The sequence below is a fragment of the Mustela erminea genome, chromosome 3, assembly GCF_009829155.1.
Source record: "Mustela erminea isolate mMusErm1 chromosome 3, mMusErm1.Pri, whole genome shotgun sequence".
Lineage (NCBI taxonomy): Eukaryota > Metazoa > Chordata > Mammalia > Carnivora > Mustelidae > Mustela > Mustela erminea.
In genome coordinates this window covers 156,751,291-156,776,138 of record NC_045616.1, presented here as the reverse complement: position 1 = coordinate 156,776,138, position 24,848 = coordinate 156,751,291, and positions in this window count along the sequence as shown.

The window sequence follows — 24,848 nt, the reverse complement described above, 5'->3', positions numbered from 1 at the left end:
ACAGAAGTCCATTTCATGAATTTCCAAAATGTATCCATTCTACTCTTGACAGACATTCGGATTACTTCATGTTTATAGGACCATTATGACAAAGGCCACTGGGGACATTCTCATACACATCCCTCGGTACACACAGGCACAGTCTACTGTTGGGCATGAAATTGCCCGGGCATAAAATCTATGTATACTCACTTGAGTAGATGCCACCAAATGGTCTTCCAAAGTAATGGAACCAATTTATACACTATCCGCAGGACTGGAAGGTCTCTACTGCCTATACCCAGCCATCGCTAGGACTTTCACTGAACGCTAACTCAATCACACCACCTACTAATAATCACATGCAGATATCAATGACATTTGTTCTCTACAGTATCCATCAGCCAACTGGTATGAAACAAGTTCATGCTGTAATAATATATACAACCATATTAGTGCAAAGTCACCAAATAGGGGTCTTTCATTCCACTACACAGATCTCAAATGATTTTCAAACATGCTTCACATTTTATTTCTAAGCAAGTCTCCTCTGATCTTTCCTGCTCCATCAGCACCCTGACCAGAGAGGAATTCAAATCCTTTTTCTCCTCCTTTGTTACTGCATTCATTTCATTGACCTTTGACAGCTACATGATGGTTTGTCATCCCTTCCACTTGTCCCATGAGGCTCCCCCACCCCTTGTCCTTCAAAGGTGGAGTTCCAACCACCTGAGTCACACCTGACTATCTGCCCCTGATTTATTCATGTGTTCCAACCATGACCATTTCTACAACTGTTACTGTGTGCTTGTATCAAGCTAGTACTAGGGACAAAGGGTGAATAAAACCCAGAGCTATCCAGAGGACTTTACCATCCAGCAGGGGAAAACCTGAAAATGAACCAGTACAATAAGTTATAAAAGGTGCCACTAGGAGAATAGAATTATGTGTGGATGCAACACAGGAATAAAAAGAAATAAGAAATAAAGAGAGAGAGAGAGAGAGAGAGAGAGAGAGAGAGAAAGAAAGAAAGAAAGAAAGAAAGAAAGAAAGAAAGGAAGGAAGGGAAAGAAAAGAAAAGAAAGGAAAGGAAAGGAAAGGAAAGGAAAGGAAGAAAGAAAGAAAGAAAGAAAGAAAGAAAGAAAGAAAGAAAGGGCAACAAATGGAAGTTTGAGCAGAATCTTGAAAGCTAAGTATGAGTATTCCAGGAAAGGGGTGAGAGGCCAAGCAACACGGCAAGGACCACAAGCAGAGGCTGAAGGGTGGACACTGCTCTGGGCAGCAGGCCAACTCTAAGGAGATCAGTGCAGCTGGGGCTTAGACAGGAGCTGGACAGCCCAGAGAGCATCATAGGCCTGACCCCTAACACTGGGTCTCCCACTCTCCAGCCCCACCAGGACCTCCCTTCTGGCTCCAGTGCTCTTGTCTCCCTCCTGGCCTTTGCACCTGGAGCTGCCTCACAGATGAGTTTCCACAATGCTTGCCGAATTCTGAAACACCTCTTTTTCTCCCCTTTCTCTCTTGTTGATAAAGGGCTAACTGTCACAATGAGTGAATCTCCAAAAAGAAATGTATCCAACCCTGCCTACATTTTCTCTGTTGAGTTGCTTTCCCAGAGCCCCAAAGAGTCTAGGTGCTCTGCTGATTCTAAAAATTCTAAGAAACAGGAAAAGGCTTCTTCTATCCTAAACCTTCCACACTCTGCTAAATTATTTTGAAAAATTAATCAATCCACTGTTATGTTCAACCTCTCTGGGGTCTTGTGTGCTTTGGGAACCTGGATGCCTATTTTACTTTCGATATTTGGGAGCTACTGGTCACTTTTTTTTTTTAAGATTTTATTTGTTTATTTGAGAGAAAATGAGACAGAGAAAGCATGAGATGGGGGAGGGTCAGAGGGAGAAGCAGGCTCCCCACCAAGCAGGAAGCCCAATGCGGGGCTCCATCCCAGAACTCCAGGATCATGACCTGAGAAGAAGGTAGTCACTTAACCAAATGAGCCACCCAAACTCCTGGTCACTTCTTTAAATAATCTTTCTGCCTCTTGCTTTTTCTCTTCTTCCTTCTGGGACTCCCATGATGCTTAGGCTGTGAAAATCCTGTAAGCTTTCTTTCTTTTTATTTTATTATTATTATTAATTTTTACTGAGGCATGACATAATTAAATTGTTTAAAGTTAAAGACAAGAGAATTCTGAAAGCAGCAAGAAGATGATTGGTGATTTTCTCGGCAGAAACACTGCAGGCCAGGAGAGGGTTGGAGGATATTTTCAAAGTACTGAAAGGAAAAACATGCCTACATAAAGAATACTGTGCCTGGCAAGACTCTACTTTAAAAATGAAGAGAACATCCTTTCCAGAGAAATAAAAATTAAGGGAGTTTGCCCACACTAGACCTGGTATACAAGAAATGATGAAGACAAGATACGTGTCTTCAGACCAACATGAAAACAAGCAAAAAACAAAAGCAGGAACACACAGGAAGGCATAAATCTCATTGGTAAGGGAAAATGTGTAGACAAATACAGAATGATGTAACACTGTGGCGATGGTGGTGTGTGAATTACTTTGAACCCTAATAAAAAGCTAAAAGATTAAAAAAAAAAAAAAGTGACCAATCCGTAATGCATGTATTCAGAGCCCTATGCACAAAGCATGTAGATGGCTGGGGGAGTATTTCGTGGGGGTGGCCCTGGATTTGTACATAGTGGTGAGAAAATAGTGCAACATCACCTCCCTCAAAATGGCCCCAGATCTCACTAGCCAACAGTCTGACTGGGGAAATGGACACGAAGCAGAGTGCCAGAAATGAAGGCCACATTATCACCTAAATAAATGTTACAATGAAACATCCAGGGTGTTCACCATAGAGACACTGGGGGGTTACCTCAAGGGGGGACAATGAGCCTTTTCTGAAGAGGGAGCTCCTGATTTCCCCAAGGGAAGAGCTTCCATCTCCAACTACAGGGAGGAGAGGCAAGCTGAGGACGGGGGGCACACTCAGGCTGAGGGCAAAGAAAGCACGGACGGTGCCAAGATGGCGGAAGGAGGATGGCACCTTTGAGGAGGTGAAAACAGGTGAGTGGGACTAAAACAAAGAGTGTTTGGGGAGCCTTTCTGGGATGAAAATGGAGGAGCCAGGGAAAGACACGCTGTGCGGGGGCTTGAAGGCCAGCTTGCGAATTTTAAACTTTAGTGTGCACTTCCGGTAATGCCTCAGTAGCCCGTAAGAGACCCTGAGGAAGCAAGACGGCCATGGAGGACTCCGAGGTCTAACTAGAAATGGTTGGTGGTGACGTTCATGGCAATATGCAGGGCACGAAGAAGAGTGGGCTTGTGGACAGCGGAGCATGAGGTATACTGGGGCTCTTCCAGCAGAAACGTCAAGTCGGCTGTTTACTATAGGAGTTGGAGAAAAGCCAGAGCCAGAGATAGACATTTGTAGGACAACTCGATTTAAGGGGGTAAAGGAGCTGTGGGGTTCCACAGATGACACAGAATTGAATAAAAGGTAAGAAGAAAAGGGGACCCAAGATGCACCCTTTAGAAATCTCCCAATTTCATGGTCAAGTTGAACTGGAAATGTCTGTGGAAATAAAGACGGCAAGAATAAAAGAAGCCAGGAGAAGCTTCTCTCCCAAAAGACAGCTCCATAGTGATGAAGGGCACAAAATTCCTAAGCTCCTAGAAGCCCCGATCCAAATGCTTTCTTACTGCATTTGCCCATAACCTTGTCCTCGCCTGTTCTAAGACTTAACTCTCAGCTCACCCCAAAACTTAGTCTGCCTGACCCTTAAGGACCCACTCCCCCCCCAACATCTAAGAACACTACGTGTTCTCACGGTTTAACCTGCTCTTGGCTGTGATCCAGCCAGCGGCACATCCTCCCCAGCCTCCAACCCCATCACATGAACATTCCGCATCATCATCTGAAAAGAATAACGAATATCACACAGTCCACCTACAAGCATAACTTAAGGACTGGATCTGTTCTTTTAAAGGGGACATAAAGAAGAAAAAGAAATGTTCAGCATCAGCAAGACTGGAGGTCTACAAAAACCCACTTTCAACAGGTGAGCATCCAAGTAAAAGAATCATTTGTAGTCGTCCTTTGATTGTGAGTTGCTGGGGGTTTTTTTCCTCCTTAACAACTCAAAGTTTAAATTACTGGCCTGGTGGAATTGTCTGGCTCTGGTTTGAAAGGCCACTGTGACCTACTTACACCCACATATTAGCCTTAACAAAGGATTTTGAAAACAAGATAAGGCGGCCCACCGAGCAAGGAAACGTGGAGGCAAAGCCACAGCAAGTCGATTACACAAGGTTCTCTCGGAACCCGTCGCCTTCCTCCTGCTACCTCCCTAGTCCTCCGTGTCATCTGGGGGCTCCTTGGGGTTCTGTGACCCTCTCAAGGCTCCATGGAGCTATTTCTGTTATAATACTACATCATGATTGAGCTTTTAAAATCTCATTCTCTCACTAATCTGCAGTGGAGTTTTTATGCAATAGCAAAGAAGAATACCTGTAATTATCTGGGGGGAAAAGCATTACATATTCTCTTTTATAGGCACATATGTATCTGGAAAACCATAAACACGCAAGACCAAATACAGAAGCACATGTGAAAATGTAGCTGTCTTCCATTAAAAACATATGCAAAAAAAAATAATAATAATAAAAGGGTAAACCAAGGCCAATCTCATCTCACCCCACTTCTCAGGCTTCCCCGGGGCCCCACCCAGGTTCTGGACCAGTTGTTCTATATTTGGAATATCCCCACCCCGCCAGAATCCGTGGGGTCCCAACACACTCCTCCTTCTCTACCCTCCCTCCATCCCTGTGCCCACAATCCTCTGGCCCAGAAAAGGTAGATTTCGGGATTTTTCTTCCTGTGCTTTATCTTATCTTCCTACTCTGGGGCAGCCAGCCTTTGGCGGAGGTTTCAAAGCAGAAAGGCCATCCTTACAAGCAGGCTGTGCAAGGCATTCTGATCAGGGGTACCAGGCTCAGTATCTAGAGTGGTAAGTGAATTTTCAGTGTCCTGAGGCCTCTAATGGATTCTTCCTCACACCTCCTCATCCAACGACTTTACTACTTGTTACTCAGTCTTTGGAGAGCTCATCTCTGCAACGGTTCCTAGGCATTGCTGGGTTTTTCTTTTCCTTCCCTGCTTTGCAATTACATCATTGAGAAGCCAGCAGTTCTGAACTTTGCTACGTACATACCCAGAATCACTTTGGGGGGCTTCAGAAAATGCTGGTGCCCAGGAGGAGCCCCATACCGTACGTGTCAACCTCCGGGAAAAACCCAGGTGTCAGTAGGACTTCAAGCTCCCCAGAGATGCCAATACACAGGCGATTCCCCACTGCTGGCATCCCACCACTCCATCTCTAAAATTCCCTGGAGAAAAGCATCTTCTCTGCCCATTCTTGCCTTTGCAACCTCCCCTCTGGCTGGCTGGGCCAGGGGAAGCTGGCTTTAGGCCGGGATCAAGAGTCTTATTCACAAGAAGATAGACCTTCTCCAAAAGACTAAGGCCCATTTCTACTTCCTTAACTCTTCACTGATAAGGAATAAACCGGTCATGGGGCCCGGAATGGATTTGTCTTGTGGTCAGTCCCAGGAGTGCGCAAGGTCGACAGGACCGCTGATGGTGTACTCATCGAGCCCCACATCAGAATCACCTGGCCAGCTTTTAGAAAGTGCTGATGCTTGCATCTGTCCCTAGACCAAATCCACAGGATTTCTGGAAGGAGATCTGGAGAGTAGGATAATTCTTGTGTGCAGCGAGAATAAGAGCCACTAAGCCTAGGGTGGCAAGAAGGCAGGTCCCCTACTGCCTTCCGCTTCATATATGGTGATGCCTTGGTTGGCCTGGCTTTCCGTGTCCCGCTTTCACCCGACCATCATCTCACAGGCCACCTGAGCCACCTGTGCTTTTGTCTGAGTCCTGTATCACTCCAGTCCCAGCTGAGGCCCCATCTCGAAGCTCTGTAACTCAGGTGAGCATTGATCTTGAACTATAAGCTCATAGGGGCACCTGGGTGGCTCAGTTTGTTAAGCATCTGCCTTCAGCTCAGGTTATGATCTCGGGGTCCTGGGATCGAGTCCCGCATCGGGCTCTCTGCTCAGCGGGGAGTTTGCTTCTCCCTCTGACTCTCCCCTGCTTGTGCTCGCTCTCTCTCTCTCTCTCTCAAATAAATAACAATCCTTTAAAAAAAAGAAAGAAATCCAAATGGCATAAAAGTGTGCAAAATGGGGCGCCTGGGTGGCTCAGTGGGTTAAAGCCTCTGCCTTCGGCTCAGGTCATGATCCCAGGGTCCTGGGATCAAGCCCCGCATTGGGCTCTCTGCTCGGCAGGGAGCCTGCTTCCTCCTCTCTCTCTGCCTGCCTCTCTGCCTGCTTGTGATCTCTGTCTATCAAATAAATAAATAAATATCTTTTAAAAAAAAAAAAAAAAAAAGCGTGTAACAAGGAGACCATTCCGTTCCCGCTCTGGTTCCCTAGCCCCTCCCCAGAAGGAAGGATTTCTAGACAAATGCATGTGCCTGTTTGTACATCTGTGCCCTGAGGGACTGTTCTATTTTGAAAGGGAATACAGATTCCTAAGACCTGTCTGCTGCCTAACACTCTGGGAGGGAGACAAGCAGGGTCCCATGAATCTGTCTCTTTAAAAGCTGCTCCGGGGTCAAAGATCAGATGGGTCTGAGAGGTGCAGCAGGCAGCCACCCCTCACATGGTCTTCAAGCACTTAAGGAACTTTGAGGGATAATAAAAAGTGACAAGACAGCTCGGAATAGCGAATAGCAGGAAGGAAGTGGGGCGGTCCTTGTTAATACGGGTCCTGGAGCAGGCATAATGGACTGATCTGTGCCCCCCCACATTCATATACTGAAGCCCTGGGCCCCATAACCTCAGAAAGTGACTGTCTTTGGAGGTGAGGTTTTTAAAGAGGTAATTAAATTAAAACGAAGTCTCTAATAAGGGCCCTGATACAATCCGATTGTATCAGGGCCCTTATTAGAGGCTCTTCTGTGTCCTTATCAGAAGAGGAAATAGAGGCTACAGGAAGACACAGAGAAGGGAGCCGCAGCACACCACACAGAGAACCTGGGAAGAAACCAAAGCTACTGACACCTTAGTCTTGGACTTGAAGCCTCCAGGATGGGGAAGAAATGTGTTTCTGTTGTTCAAGCCACGGAGTCTGTGGCATTCGGTTACGGCAGTCCCCGCAGACCTGCACAAGCAAGTTAACCTCATTCTACTCTGGTCACATGGAGATACGAAGGCTGGAAGAGCTGCTGGACCGCACAGACCCCTAAAATGGTGTCATCTGCCTCCGCGCCAGGAGGCCCCGTCGGTGGTGAAACCGCTTCACAGCAGGTGTCTTTGTGCGGTTGACTTAGTGCATTTTGGGGCCCAGCTACAAAGCAACGTTGCCGTGGACTGATCTCCACCCCCAAAACACGAGAGTAACGTTTGCAGGCTTGCTGCTTGAGGTTCGATATTTTTCTAAAATTTAAAACATGAATGCCAAAAAGGGATCCACATACACAGCGGGCATAATAAAGAAGGCCGGAGAATGGTGGAGACACTTCTTGATGCGCAGAAGTAGGGTTGGGACTGAGAAGCACATAGACACTTGCGGTCGCTCGGGACCTGTAGACCAAAGCCCTCGACTTTCTTAATGGGCTTTGCTGCTGCAAGATCCAAGGGGGCGGGGTGGGGCGGGGTGGGGAGTGGAGGGCCCAGGATGGGGCGGGGCCGGGCGGGAGGTGGAGGGGGGCGGGGAGCAGGGGCGCAGCTGCACAAAGGCTCCGGGGACCAGCGCCGGGACTACCCCGCCAGTGCCTGCACAAGGAAGGGGCGCGTGGTTTCCTCTCTGCTCTGAAAGTAGACCTGGCTTTGATCAATAAGCTGTTATAAATATGATGCACACTTTCGAGAGAAAATAACTTCTGTTCAGAGGAAGTGGCACAAGATGAAGGCACCGCGCAGCCTTTGAATGCCAGTTCCCCCTGCGGTGCTGGGGACCGTAGTCCACGTGCACCCTGGGGGGTTAGCCAAGCGGAGGGCAGTCTGGCTGGCTATTGGAATAGCACTGCTTGAAAAGCCCACAGAAGGCAAAATTTTCTTTGGAATCAGGGCAACAGTCAAGTTTGATTTTTTTTTTCTTCCCAAAAAAACTCTTGGAGGTGAACAATAACTATTACAGATCTGTTCTCTTGCAAATCCAATATATGCAACATGTCCTTCCGGGCATTCTCTTAACAGGGCTGCCCCAACCCACCAGCCTTTTATTACACTGTCTGGAACACTCCTAAAAATATTTCATCAGAGACAGTACGATACTGGGTATGTGTCAGCTTATTTAAATTACAGCTCTAGAGGCATCAGCTGCCCCCAATAAAAAAAAAAAAAAAGAGTCCTGCAGGAATTGATGGAGCTACAGTCAGGAAGGCAGAACTCCAGCAGGACTGCTAGGAGGGGGTCTGCTCCCTGGATCTCAATCACTGACCTGTACTGTGCAGTGGGTCTTTATTGGTAAAGATGGTGACCTCTGGAACCTCCATGATGAATGTCAGAATCAGGTTCTCTTTGGCACAATTAAAGGTTTTCAAGCTATGGGCACTGGCAAAAATATTTCAGATCTGTCTCAACTGTTATGCAGAATTTCTGAATCCACAGTGGTCTGTTGTCACTGCCCCCCACCCCCAGCTTAGGAATGGGGCAAGGACTGGGTCCCTCAGCATCCTGGGTGTGGCCACCAAGGAGGAGTGTTTCTGGTGGTCAGAGGTGATTGTAAATGTAGAGCCTGCCTCTGACAAGCTGTTGTATCCTTCTCTAGTTAGACCAGAACACCTACAGCTCAGAGAACTGAGATGTCATGGATCTAACGGAACAGATTGGGTCTTGGGTCTCTTGCCAACATCCAGCAAATATCCACACAAGATCAAGGAGCATCTACTCTGAGACCCACATTCATTGGACCTGACCTTGAGGTTGTAAGAGAATAGCTAACCTGTAGCCACCTTTAACGTTTTCAGGGCTCCATCACCTATGTCCCCCACCCACTGCAAAAATCTAATTGGCTTAGGTCGCTTTACAAAATATAACCGTTACTATTCTCCAAACCTGTTCGACCTTTCCAAGCCCTTCCTTGTTACTTACCCTCCTTTCTTAACTACTGATCCAAATCTAGACCTCCCTTCAGCCCCCTCTTTCTGCAGAAAGTCTTCCTCACCTAATGTCTTACTTTACTCCCAGCAAAGAAATCTCATCATCTTGCCATGACCTTTTTGCCATTCTTTCGCAGTTTAAACTCTTCAAGCTGATCGTCTACGTACTTTGAAGGCAAAGATCTCATTTTCCACGCTTGTTAATGATTTTGCATGTACTTAAACAATGAACCCAGTTCCATGAACACAGAAGTGCTCGCCAAATGTATCCATTGCTTTTGTGCCTACTGTGTGCACGGTGACCTCAGGGCAAAGAAGGGAGACCACAGCTTGGCTCTGATCCCCAAGAAATGATCCAGAAAGAGCATGAACACAGGTTTCAAAAAGACTGGCCTCAATCAATCTCTTTCTCTCATTGAAGTATGGTTGAACACGATGCTACATTAGTTTCGGGTGTACAACATAGCCATTTGACCACTCCATATGTTAGACTATGGTCACCGTAAGTGCAGCTACCGTCTGTCACCATACAATACTATTGGGATACTGTTGACTATATTCCTTATGCTGTCCCTTTCATCCCTGTGCCTGATTTATTCCATAACTGGCAGCCTGTATCTCCCACTCCCCTTCACCTATTTTGACCATCACCCCCAGCCCTTTCCCTTTGACAACCATCAGTCTATTCCCCATATTAACGGGCCTGTTTCCAATTTTTTTATTTGTTGTTCATTTGTTTTATTTTTTAGATTTCACATGAGTGAAATTATATGGTATTTGTCTTTCTCTGAAAACACAGATCTCTTAATGAGCCTGTGTATTTATTCATTTTATAGTGAAAACATCTGCATTATTGAATTTCTGGAACACCAGAAAAGGTGGCTGCTTCCCCAGAAGGCTAAGGGTGGTCTCAAATTTTCCTTCAGCTAATTCTTCAAAGGGAACTAATATGGTGTTTTCTAAAGATTTGCAATCGGTGGGTTCAAGTTAATAATCAGTCACCATATATGTAACTTTGGGCAAATTGTTTTATTTCTTTGAGCCTCCAGGAATTCATTTATAAAATGGAAATTCTGTTTATCTAAAAGGCTCATTGTGAGGACTGAACAGTAAAGTGCTCTGTATATTCTACGAGTGTAAGGCTTTGTTATTTGTAATATTCACTTCTTTATGGTCTCCAAAATACTCCTTTTCCATCAGAAAAGTTCATTGAACTTTCCCAAAGAAACTATTGGAACCTTTAAATAAAAAGCAAAAGACTTGAGTTCTAAAAATCCCTTCTTGAGTTAAAAACGCCGCATTTTAGAAAGACTTTGTTTATTAAAACAGATGGTGAATACAGAACTTCCCAGACTGGCTACCTTACATCTGAGGCTGGCTCGCTTCTTCTCAGAGGAGGGAGAGCGGTAATCAGTTAGAAGCCGTGCACGGCTTCTCCCCGTTGGCAGTCTGGCTAATTTGGGAGTGCGCGGTTCTAAAGCAAGAGTGACGAGACGACCTCAGCTCCCTTCAAGTAGACCGACCTGCTCTCACTTTATCTGCTAGGATGCAAACTGCATTTCCATCCCCAGAACTCGAAAGGCATTTGCGGTTTGTGACTGCAATAACTTTCTTGGAATGACAAAGTGGGCGCGTATCGTAACTTTGCTTCCAGACGAGTTTTATGAGAGCATACATTCCCATTCTTAGGAGGGTTCCTTTTGTACTGAATTAACATTAGAAAGAAGTCATTTGACTGTATTAAGCATGTTTCTCCCACTTTAGTAGACCATGCAGCTCAAAATCTGCCAGGAAGTTGATGAAAGCAAGGAAATAATTTATCCGAAGGGAAAGAAAGATAAAATCGCTAGGAGCCTGCAGACTAAAGAACCCATTTTCTGTTTAAGATTGACATATAAACACAACAGTCAGAGACAAAACGCGGGTGAAGGACATATCTTCAATGTACTGCTTCAAATTTAACTTTAATTAATTCTCTGAATTTCATAACAATGTATTTTCTAATTACACAGGGACCTGCTTCAGAATTCCAAGTAGGACCGTCACCATTCAGTCATCCTTGTGTTTCCAGTGACTAAGTTTTGAATGATCAATACATATCTCATCTTGGGTTAATTACAGAGGCTAATTTTCCTGCCCTAACAATCGTTCAGAACGATCTGATCTTTTTTAAAGATTTATTTACTTATTTGAGAGAGAGAGAGCAGAGCAGAAGAGGCAGAGGGAGAGAGACTCTCAAGCTGAGCCCACGCTGAGCTTAGGGCTGGATCTAAGGACACTGGGATTAGGACTTGAGCCAAAACCAAGAGTCCAAAGCTTAACCTGCTGGACCACCCGGGCGCCACTGATTTTTTTAAACTCTAAAATAACCACATATGAAAAATACACACCCTCAAATTCAGTGTATCTGTCCTAGTGTTTTCCAGAAGGACAGAATCAATAGGAAACATATAGATATAGAAGAGGACATGCTTTAGGAGTTGACTCACATGATTCTAGAGACTGAGAAGTCCCACAGTCCACCATGTACCGCTAGAGACCCAGCAGAGCCCACGGAGTCTTACGGCTTGAGAACCAGGAACCCCAGAGTCAGACGGTAGAAGGTGGACGTCTCAGCTGAAGGAGAGAGAGACAGAATTCACCCTTCCTCCACCTTTTCCCTTTTTGAGGGCCCCTGATGGATTGGGTGAGCCCCAACTCCTGCGTCGGTGAGGGGGATCTTCCCTCAGTTTACTGACTCAACGGCTAATCTCTTCCAGAAACAACTTCACAGACACATCCAGAGATCATGTTTTACCAACCATCTGGGCTTCCCTTAGCCCAGTCAAGTTGACACATAAAACTGACTGCCGCAATATCCCTTATTACCAATGGGAAAATGTGAGAGTGGATTACTGAGTGAGACATAAACAGGGGAACCTGCTTTTCAGACTGCCTCTCGCTTTGTGGCATGATAATCTAATCTTATCCTCAGCTCTTGGCTCTGGGAGAAGAGGGAATTCTTTAAGTGAGAAAAGCAAGGTGGAAACCATACGTGTGTGTGGTTTTGACAACGCTCTTCAACTCAAGCTTGAATCTTGCTTGATGCTGATGGCCACTAGTGATGAAAAAGGGCAAAAGGGCCCCTTCCATGCAGTCTTGCTCCCACCAGATGACACGTCACCACGAGCAGGCTGCAAACTCTATTCTGCCACACACGTGGATGTTTCTTGGCCAGCAGGCATGAAATGCTGTCCTTGGGAGCTCAGCTGCTGAGGTACTCCCTGAGTACCTTGTGTGATCTGGACACAGAAGTCTCCACTGAAAGGAAGGAAACAATGTGCAGCAGAACCCCAGACCGAGGGCAGCACTCCGAGAGCACACACATTTCCTGCCAGCCCCTCCAAATTCCCTCACCCCTGTCCATGGAAGGGCAGAGGGGACTGCGCAGAGGTTTGCCAAAGGACACATTCCAGTTATTGTGAGCAACACTTACTCCATGAGGAAAAGTCATCTCCAGAAACCCTCCCCTAATTAACAAACCTCCAGCGCAGATGGTTGCAGATGAAATTGGGTGACGTTGTGGGGGCAGAAGGAGCTGAACGGTGAATTCCTGTCTAGCATCGTTAGATGCTAACCGTGCCCCTGTTGGAGGATAGGGTCCTCTTTGGGACACTGTAAAGGCTAACTAAGCACCTCTAGGATAAAGAGTGAAACTAGCCCCTCACATAAATATTTCACACCGTTGGTGCTAAAGTATTTTAAAGGAAAATTACAGGGTGTATGACCAGCGAAGCATTCAGAGGGACAGGCGTGACCATTCCGATAATTTCTCTACTCCACTCCCTTTCATGTGGTTCCAAACTACAGCACCAGGAGGGATTTTTTTTCCTTCTCCTAGTTTAAAGACAAAACAGAAAATAGCTAGAGATGAAAATTTTAAATAAGCAGTCACCTCACAATAGAAAAAAACTGGGGGGCGGGTCTCAGTAAATCGTTTTGAAAACAGTGTGCATTATAAGTGCTTTTCTCTGATCGATGTTCCATAAAAGACTCACCTAATTACCTTATAACTTCAGAGGGCTTTTATATTAGTAACAGTCAAAGCTGAAATCCCTGGATAGAGCCCAAGTGGTCAGGACCAGAGTCCACTTCCAATGTGGTCAGTGGGCTTCACTCTGCTTCAGTATCAAACGAAGCATCACATCCCAGAGTCCAGGTGATTTACACAAGACGAAGGGTATGTTTCATTGTGTATAAGTTATCACTCGAAACTTTAAGTCGCACTTGCTCAAAGGGTTTTCACTTGTGTTGGGAAGAACAATGCTGGCTGTGCTTAGCCTCAGTGGAACTATTTATCAGGGATGGACCCTGTTCGAGGAACATTTCTATTCAGAACTCAGTCTCTATACTTCACATCTGATGGCTGGTGTGCAAGTTTCCCACACACCAAACAATCCTCCAACACCAGCAGGGGCAGACCACACAGGTCAAGGGCTCAATCCCACAAGACTGTCCCCACTTGAGACGTGAGTTGCACATAAAGGGTCCCCAAGTTTTCTACAATCGTAGTCCGACTTGGCTGCAAATCCGAGGTTCTTATGTCCCCTCCATGAGTTTGATCATTTGCTCAAATGACTCACAAAACTCAGGGAAATGCTTACATTTACCAGTTCATTACACAATACAGGATATAATCAAGGATACAAACGAACAGCCATATGAAGATATACATAAGTTGCGGGGGCCCTGAATGCAGGAGTTTCTGTCCCCACAGAGTTGGGGTGTACTACCCTTCTGGAATATGTATGTGTTTACCAGCCTGGAAGCTTCCCAAACCCCATACTATTGGGATTTTTACTGAGGCTGCATCTTGCAGGAATGGTTGATTTTTAACTCTATTTCCACTGCCTCTCCCTCATAGCAATGGAGAGACGGGCTAAAAGTTCCAAGCTTCTGATCATGGCCTGATCTCTCTGGTGACCAGCCCCCATCCAGGAGCCCATCAAGAGTCAAGTCATCAGAACAAAAGACATTCCATCATCCAGGGAATTCCAAGGGTTTTAGAAGCTCAATGTCAAACCTCCTATCACTTGGGAAATTGTAAGGTCTTAGGAGCTCTATGCCGGGAACTGGGGTCAGAGACTAAATATGAAAACAAAAGATTCTTCTAGCACCTTTATTTAGAGGGGTTTTAGGAGCTCTGTGTCAAGAACCAGGAATACAGACCAGTATATGCATATCTTATTTCATAAAGACACTGGGGATTGAAGCGGTCTAGGAGTCCAAGATGGCACAGGAGTAGAAGACCTTAATTTTGTCTGGTCCCAGGAATTCAGCTAGATAGCTATCAATTCATTCTGAACACCTGAAAACTCAACCAGACATCTAAGGAAAGAAAAGCTGCAATCTTCTACAAATAGAAAAGGTAGGAGGTGCCGAGAAGCAAATATGAGGTGCTATATGGGAAGATAAACAACACGGGGAGGGAGCCTTCATCAGGCGGCTACTGGAAAGTGCTATAGCAGCAGAATGCAAAATCAGAGCTTATAGACGTCTGCTCCAGTGAGGGACATCCCTGCCTGAAAGGCACTCAGGTGGTGAAGTGGGGAGGAAGCCTAGATGGGACAGTGTGGTCTCAGGATTCCCCGGGATGCCAGGAAGACCAGGGGGGCCTGAGTGTGGCAGAGCTCCAGGCCTCAGAGCAGGGAAACAGGCTGCCATCAGCGAGCCCAGGAGTGTGATTTCAGCTAGAGGTGCTCTCCAAGCAGGGGCCCAACAAACAGCAGAGTGGGTGAGACCTCCCTTCCTCCCTGGGGAGGAGCAGTGGGGTCGTGTGCCTGAGTGGAGTTGCTGGGTCACAAACTGGGTGATCACAGAGAGTGGCCAGAGAGCAGGAGACAGGAATGATTGACTGCATTTCCCTGAGGGCGCACTGGCTTTCAGCTCCAGGACAGAGACTGGGAGGCTGCCATGTTCATTCTCATCTTCTAAAGCTGTACTGAAATCATTCAGGGAATAAAAGCCACAGAGAGGGAACCCAAGCAGATTACTTACCTGGCTCCAGCAAGGGCAATGCAACTCGGCCCCAGGGCAAAGATACCTGAGAATCAGTGCAACAGGGCCCCCCAGAAGATCACCAAGAATGCCTGGCCAATGCTAACTTTACCAATCATACAGAACTTCTAAACTCCAGTGACAGGGGAAAATAATATATAGAATTCATGGGCTTTTCCCCATGATTCTTTAATCTTCCAGTTTTCATTTTTTCTTTTTCCTTTTTCAACCAATTTCATGTCTTATCAATTCTATTTTAAAGTCTCTTTTAATTTTAATTTTTACAGTTACATTCTATCTTTTCATTGTATTTAATTTTATTTTTGTATAGACATAAGTTTTCCCTCTTTACATTTTGGGATGCAGTTTCTTCTAACAAACAGAACAAAATACACCCAGGATCTACTGTATTGCTCTATTCTCTTCACCTGCCTGATCATATTCTCCCTTTGCTCTCTTTATTTTCCTTTTTTTTTTAGTTAGAGTCTTTTTAAATTTTCATCTTTACAGTTACAGCTTCATCTTTACAGTTACAGTTATATATATATATATATATATATATATATATATATATATATATATGTTTTTCTTTCTTTACAATTTTGGGATGTAGTTTCTTCTAAGAAACAGACCAAAACACACCCAGGATATAGTGTATCCCTCTGTTCTGTTCACCTGTTTATAGTCCTTCTTTTCTTTTTCTTTTTTTTTTTGTTTTTTGTGTTTTAATTTTCATTTTTACAGTTATAGTTAATCCTTCCATTGTATTTAACTTTAATTTTGTACATATACAGTTTTTATTTCTTTACAATTTTGAAATCTAGTGTTCCAACAAACAGGCCAAAATACACACATGATCCAGTGTATTGCTCTGCTCTGCTTATCTGGTTATATTCTTTTTTTCTTTTTTTTTTTCTCAGTTTTGTGTCTCTTCTGATTTGTTTAGTGTATATCTCTCTGGGGTCATTGTTGCCATTTTAGTATTTTGTTCACTCATTCATCTATTCTTCTCTGGATAGAATGACAAGATGGGAAAACTCACCTTGAAAAAGAGAACAAGGGGCAGTACTGACTGCCAGGGACCTAATCAGTAAGGATGTAAGTAAGATATAGGAATTCAGAATAATGATTAAAAAAACATTAGCTGGGATTGAAAAGAGCATAGAAGACACTAGAGAATCCCTTTCTGGAGAAATAAAAGAACCAAAACTTAATAAATAAAGAACTAAAACTTAATCAAGATGAGATCAAAGAGGATATTAATGAGATGCAATAAAAATGGAGGCTTAGCCACTAGGATAAATGAGGCAGAAGAAAGAATGTATGATACAGAAGACCAAACAATGGAGAATAAAGAAGCTGATGAAAAAGAGAGAAAAACAACTACTAGATCACCAGAGGAGAATTTGAGAGATACATGATACCATAAAGGGAAATAGTATTAGAATCATTGAGATCCCAGAAGAAAAGCAGAGAGAGAGAGGAGGCAGAAGGTATACTGGAGCAAATTATAGTGGAGAACTTCCCTAATATGGTGCAGGAAACAGGCATTCAAGTCCAGGAGGCACAGAGAACCTCTCAAAATCAATAAAAATAGTTCAACATATAATAGTGAAAGTTGCAAATCTCAGAGACAAAGAGATAATTCTGAAAGCAGCTTGGGACACGAGGTCCATTACCTACAAGGGTAGAAACATTAGACTGGCAGCAAACCTATCCACAGAGAATAGGCAAGCCAGAAAGGAGTGACATGATATATTTAGGGTGCTAAATGAGAAAAATATGCTGCCAAGAATACTTTATCATTCAAGGATGTCATTCAAAACAGAAAGGGAGACAAAAGTCTTCCAGAACAAACAGAAACTAAAATAATTTGTGATCACTAAACCAGTCCTGCCAGAAATAATAAAGGGAATCCTTTAAGCAAAGAGAGAACCCAAAAGTAACATAAACCAGAAAAGAACAGAGACAATATATAGAAATAGTGACTTTACAGATAATACAATGGAACTAAATTCATATCTGTCAATAGTTACTCTGAATGTAAATGGGCTAAATGCCCTAATTAAAAGACACAGGGTATCAGTTTGTATAAAAAAGCAAGACCCATCCATATGCTTGTCTGCAAGAGACATTTTAGACACAGAGACACCACCAGATTGAGAGTGAGGGGGTGGAGAACCATTTTTCATGCTAATGGACATCAAAAGAAAGCTGGGGTACCAATCCTTATATCAGACAAATTGGATTTTAAACCAAAAAATGTAATAAAAGATGTGGAAGGACACTATATCATAATTGAAGGGTCTATCAAACAAGAAAGTCAAACAATTGTAAATATTTATGCCCCTAACATGGGAGAAGCCAATTATATAAACCAATTAAGAATAAAATCAAAGAAACACATCAACAATAATACAATAATAGGAGGGGACTTTAACACCCCACTCATCGCAATGGACAGCAGAAGATCAACAAAGAAACAAGGGCTTTTAATGACACACTGGGCCAGAAGAACTTCACAGATACATTCAAAACATCCCATCACAAATCAACAGAATACACATACTTCTCAAGTGCACATGGAACATTCTCCAGAATAGATCATATACTACTAGGTCATAAATCAGGTCACAGCCAGTACCACAAGACTGGGATCATTCCCAGGGTGCCTGGGTGGCTCAGTCTGTTAAACATCTGCCTTCAGCTGAGGTCATGATCCCTGGGTCCTGGGGTTGAGCTCCACATTGGGCTCCCTGCTCTGTGGGAAGTCTGCTTTCCCTCACCCCTGCCACTCCCTTGACTTGTGTACTTTCCCTCCCTCTCTCATAAATAAAATCTTTTCAAAAATGGGATCATTTCCTGCATATTTTCAGACCACAATGTTTTGAAACTTGAACTCACTCATAACAGGAAATTTGGAAAAAACTCTAATACATGGAGGCTAAAGAGTATCCTACTAGAGAATGAATGGACCAACCATGTAATTAAAGAAGAATTTTAAAAGTTCATGGAAATAAATGAAAATGAAAACACAACTATTTAAAACCTTTTGGATGCAGCAAAGGCAGTCATAAGAGGGAAGTATATAGCAATACAAGCCTTTCTCAAAAACAAGAAAGGTCTCTAATACACAATTTAACCTTCCTCTTAAAGGAGCTGGAGAAAGAATGGCAAATAAAGCCTAAACCCAACATGAAAAGAGAATTAGTCAAGATTAGGGCAGAAACCAATGAAATAGAAACCAAATGAACAACAGAACAGATCAACAAAACTAGGAGCTGGTTCTTTGAAAGAATTAATAAAATTGATTAACCCCTGGCAAGACTTATCAAAAAGAAAATAGAAAGGATCCAAATAGATAAAATCATGAATGAAGGGGGAGAGATCACAATTAATACCAAAGAAATACAAACAGTTATAAGAACATATTATGAGCAACTATATGCCAACAAGTTAGGAAATCTGGAAGAAATGGATGCCTTCCCAGAGACATATAAACTACCAAAACTGAAACAGGAAGAAATAGAAAAGCTGAACAGACACATAAACAGCAAGGAAACTGAGGCAGTAATCAAAAATCTCCCAACAAGCTAGAGTCCAGGGGAATTCTACCAAACATATAAAGAAGAATTAATACCTACTCTTCTGAAGTTGTTTCAAAAAATAGAAATGGAAGAAAAACCTCTAAACTATTTTTTAAAGATTTTATTTATTTATTTATTTATTTGACACAGAACAAGCAAGAGAGAGAGACAGAGAGCAAGCACAAGAAAGAGGAATGGTAGGCAGGAGAGAAGCAAGCTCCCCATTGACCAAGGAGTCTGATGTGGGGCTCAATCCCAGGACCCTGAGCCAAAGGCAGCTGCTTAACTGACAGAGCCACCCAGTTGCACCCTAAACTTTTTATGAGGCCAGCACTACTTTGATCCCAAAACTAGACAAAGGCCCCACCAAAAAGGAGAATTACAGACCAATATCCTTGATGAACATGGACACCAAAATTTTCACTAAGATATTAGCCAATAAGATCCAGTACATTAAAAATATTATAGACCACGGCCCTGTGGGATTTATTCCTGGGCTGCAAGGTGGTTCAACATCCACAAATCAATCAATGTGATACATTACATTAATAAAAGAAAGGACAAGAACCATATGATCCTCTCAATAGATGCAGGAAAAAAATTTGACAAAATACAGCATCCTTTCTTGATTAAAACTCTTCACAGTGTAGGGACAGAGGGAACATACCTCAATATCATAAAAGCTATCTATGAAAAGCCCACAGCAAATATCATACTCAATGAGGAAAAACTGAGAGCTTTTCCCCTAAGGTCAGGAACACAGCAGAGATGGCCACTATCACCACTGCTGTTCAACACATTACTAGAAGTCCTAGCCTTAGCAATCAGACAACAAAAAGAAATAAAAGGCATCCGAATTAGCAAACTCTCACTCTTCACAGATGACATGATACTCTATGTGAAAACCCAAAAGATTCCACCTCAAAATTGCTAGAACTCATACAGGAATTCAGCAAAGTGGCAGGATATAAAATCAATGCACAGAAATCAGTAGCATTTCTATGCACAAACAATGAGACAAAGAAAGAGAAATTAAGGAATCAATCCCATTTACAATTTCACCCAAATCCATAAGGTACCTAGGAATAAACCTCACCAAAGAGGGAAAGGATCTGTCCTCAGAAAACTATATAACACTCAGGAAAGAAATTGAGAAAGTCACAAAGAAATGGAAAAACGTTCCATGCTCATGAAATGAAAGAACAAATATTGTTAAAATGTCTTTGCTACCTAGAGTGATCCACACATTTAATCCAATCCCTATCAAAATACCATCAACTTTCTTCCACAGAACTAGAACAAACAATCCTAAAATTTGTACGAAACCAGAAAAGAAGCAGAATAGCTAGAGGAATGTTGAAAAAGAAAACCAAAGCTGGAGAATCACAATTTCAGACTTCAAGCTCTATGACAAAGCTGTAATATCAAGACGGTGTGGTAGTGGCACAAAAACAGACAGACAGGTCAATGCAACAGAATACAGAACCCAGAAATGGCCCCTCAAAACCATGGTCACCTAATCTTTGACAAAGCAAGAAAGAATATCCAATGGAAAAAAGACAGTCTCTTCAGCAAATTGTGCTGGGAAAGTTGGACAGCAGAAGAATGATACTTACACTGTACACAAAAATAAACTCCAAATGAATGAAAGACCTCAATGTGTCTCAATGTGAGACAGGAATCCATCAAAATTCTTGAACACAGGCAGTGACCACTGTGACCTCAGCCACAGCAACTTCTTGCTAGACAAGTCTCCAAAGGCAAGGGAGACAAAGGGAAAAATGCACTATTGGGACTTGATCAAGATAAAAAGCTTTTGCAAAGCAAACGAAACAGCTGACAAAACCAAAAGACAACCAACAAAATGGGAGAAGATATTTACAAATGTCTTTATCAGATAAAAGACTAGTGTTCAAAATCTATAAAGAACTTATAAAACTTAATGCCCAAAGAACAAATAATTGAATCACAAAATAGGCAGAAGACATGAACAGACATTTCTGCAAAGAAGACATACAAATGACCAATAGACACATGAAAAGGTGCTCCACATCACTCAGCATCAGGGAAACCCAAATCAAAACCACAGTGAGATACCACCTCACACCAGTCAGAATGCCCAAAATCAACAAGTCAGGAAATGACAGATGTTGGCAAGGATGCGGAGAAAGGGGAAACCCTCTTACATTGTTCATGGGAATGCAAGTTGGCGCAACTACTCTGGAAAACAGTATGGAGGTTCCTCAAAAATTTGAAAATAGAGCTACCCTATAACCCAGCAGTTGCACTATTAGGGATTTACCACAAATATAAAAATGTAGTGATCTGAAGGGACACCTGAACCCCAATGTTTACAGCAGCAATATCCACGATAGCTAGCACTATGGAAAGAGCCCAGAAGCCTATTGACAGATGAATGGATAAAGATGTGGGGTGTGTGTGTGTGTGTGTGTGTGTGTACACACACACACAATGGAACACTACTCAGCTGCCAGAAAAATGAAATCTTGCCATTGGCAATAATGTGGTTAGAACTAGAGGCTATAATGCTAAGAGAAATAAGTCAATCAGAGAAAGACAATTATCATATGATCTTAGTCATATGTGGACTTTAAGAAACAAAACAGAGGATAATAGGAGAAAGGAGGGAAAAATAAGACAAAAGTAGAAAGGGAGACAAACAATAAGAGACTCTTAATCATAGGAAACAAACTGAGGGTTGATGGAGGGGAGCAGGGGGGCAGGGGGCAGGGGTAACTGGGTGATAGACATTAAAGAAGGCACGTGGAGGAGTCAAGATGGCGGAGAAGTAGCAGGCTGAGACTGCTTCAGCTGGCCGGAGATCAGCTAGATAGCTTATCTAAAGATTGCAAACACCTGAAAATCCATCGGCAGATCGAAGAGAAGAAGAACAGCAATTCTGGAAACAGAAAAACAACCACTTTCTGAAAGGTAGGACCGGCGGAGACGTGAATCCAAAGCGACGGGAAGATAGACCCCGGGGGGAGGGGCCGGCTCCCGGCAAGCGGCGGAGCAACCGCGCACAAAATCAGGACTTTTAAAAGTCTGTTCCGATGAGGGACATCGCTCCAGAGGCTAAACCGGGGCGAAGCCCACGCGGGTTCAGTGTGGCCTCAGGTCCCGCAGGGTCACAGAAGGATCAGGGGTGTCTGAGTGTCGCAGACCTTGCGGGTATTGAAACGGGAAAGCCGGCTACAGAGACAGAGCCGACAGTAAGCTCACAGCTCGGTGTTACCTTGAACTGGTCGCAGGCTCAGTGAGCTCGGAGCGCGGCCGGAGGTCAGGCAGACGGGAGTGACTGGGCGCTGTTCTCTGAGGGCGCACTGAGGGCCGGAGACCAGGAGGCCGCCATTTGTATTCCCGTCCTCCGGAACTCTACGGAAAGCGCTCAGGGAACAAAAGCTCCTGAAAGCAAACCCGAGCGGATTACTCACCCTGGCCCCGGGTAAGGGCGGTGTAATTCCGCCTGGGGCAAAGACACTTGAGAATCACTACAACAGGCCCCTCCCCCAGAAGATCAACAAGAAATCCAGCCGAGACCAAGTTCACCTACCAAGGAGTGCCGTTTCAATACCAAGGAGAGCAGCAGAATTCCAGAGGAGGAGAAAGCCAAGCACGGAACTCATGGCTTTTTCCCTGTGATTTTTTCTTAGTCTTGCAGTTAATTTAATTTTTTTTTCTTTTTCATTTTTTGTTATTTTTTTTTTCTCGCCTTCGGGTAAAATTTTTTTTTTTAACTGTTACCTTTTTCTTTTTTAACAATTTTTTTTTAACTGTTACCTTTTTCTTTTTTAACAATTTTTTACTAGTTTATCTAATATATATATTTTCTCTTTTTTACATTTTTCTCTTTTTTACATTTTACATTTTTTACATTTTTCTTAGGTGTTTTCTTTTTTTTAATTCTTTTCTTTTCTTTTTTTTTTTCTTTTTTCTTTTTTTTTTTCTTCTTTCTTCCTTTTTGAACCTCTTTTTATCCCCTTTCTCCCCCCTCACGATTTTGGATCTCTTCTAATTTGGTTAAAGCATTTTTTCCTGGGGTTGTTGCCACCCTTTTAGTATTTTACTTGCCCCTTCATATACTCTTATCTGGACAAAATGACAAGACTGAAAAATTCAACACAAAAAAAAGAACAAGAGGAAGTACCAAAGGCTAGGGACCTAATCAATACAGACATTGGTAATATGTCAGATCTAGAGTTCAGAATGACAATTCTCAAGGTTCTAGCCGGGCTCGAAAAAGGCATGGAAGATATTAGAGAAACCCTCTCGAGAGATATAAAAGCCCTTTCTGGAGAAATAAAAGAACTAAAATCTAACCAAGTTGAAATCAAAAAAGCTATTAATGAGGTGCAATCAAAAATGGAGGCTCTCACTGCTAGGATAAATGAGGCAGAAGAAAGAATTAGTGATATAGAAGACCAAATGACAGAGAATAAAGAAGCTGAGCAAAAGAGGGACAAACAGCTACTGGACCACGAGGGGAGAATTCGAGAGATAAGTGACACCATAAGACGAAACAACATTAGAATAATTGGGATTCCGGAAGAAGAAGAAAGAGAGAGGGGAGCAGAAGGTATACTGGAGAGAATTATTGGGGATAATTTCCCCAATATGGCAAAGGGAACAAGCATCAAAATTCAGGAGGTTCAGAGAACGCCCCTCAAAATCAATAAGAATAGGCCCACACCCCGTCACCTAATAGTGAAATTTACAAGTCTCAGTGACAAAGAGAAAATCCTAAAAGCAGCCCGGGAAAAGAAGTCTGTAACATACAATGGTAAAAATATTAGATTGGCAGCAGACTTATCCACAGAGACCTGGCAGGCCAGAAAGAGCTGGCATGATATTTTCAGAGCACTAAACGAGAAAAACATGCAGCCAAGAATACTATATCCAGCTAGGCTATCATTGAAAATAGAAGGAGAGATTAAAAGCTTCCAGGACAAACAAAAACTGAAAGAATTTGCAAATACCAAACCAGCTCTACAGGAAATATTGAAAGGGGTCCTCTAAGCAAAGAGAGAGCCTCCAAGTGGTAGATCAGAAAGGAGCAGAGACCATATACAGTAACAGTCACCTTACAGGCAATACAATGGCACTAAATTCATATCTCTCAATAGTTACCCTGAATGTTAATGGGCTAAATGCCCCTGTCAAAAGACACAGGGTATCAGAATGGATAAAAAAACAAAACCCATCTATATGTTGCCTCCAAGAAACTCATTTTAAGCCCAAAGACACCTCCAGATTTAAAGTGAGGGGGTGGAAAAGAATTTACCATGCTAATGGACATCAGAAGAAAGCAAGAGTGGCAATCCTTATATCAGATCAATTAGATTTTAAGCCAAAGACTATAATAAGAGATGAGGAAGGACACTATATCATACTCAAAGGGTCTGTCCAACAAGAAGATTTAACAATTTTAAATATCTATGCCCCCAACGTGGGAGCAGCCAACTATATAAATCAATTAATAACAAAATCAAAGAAACACATCAACAATAATACAATAATAGTAGGGGACTTCAACACTCCCCTCACTGAAATGGACAGATCATCCAAGCAAAAGATCAGCAAGGAAATAAAGGCCTTAAACGACACACTGGACCAGATGGACATCACAGATATATTCAGAATATTTCATCCCAAAGCAACAGAATACACATTCTTCTCTAGTGCACATGGAACATTCTCCAGAATAGATCACATCCTCGGTCCTAAATCAGGACTCAACCGGTATCAAAAGATTGGGATCATTCCCTGCATATTTTCAGACCACAATGCTCTAAAGCTAGAACTCAACCACAAAAGGAAGTTTGGAAAGAACCCAAATACATGGAGACTAAACAGCATCCTTCTAAAGAATGAATGGGTCAACCGGGAAATTAAAGAAGAATTGAAAAAAATCATGGAAACAAATGATAATGAAAACACAACGGTTCAAAATCTGTGGGACACAACAAAGGCAGTCCTGAGAGGAAAATATATAGCGGTACAAGCCTTTCTCAAGAAACAAGAAAGGTCTCAGGTACACAACCTAACCC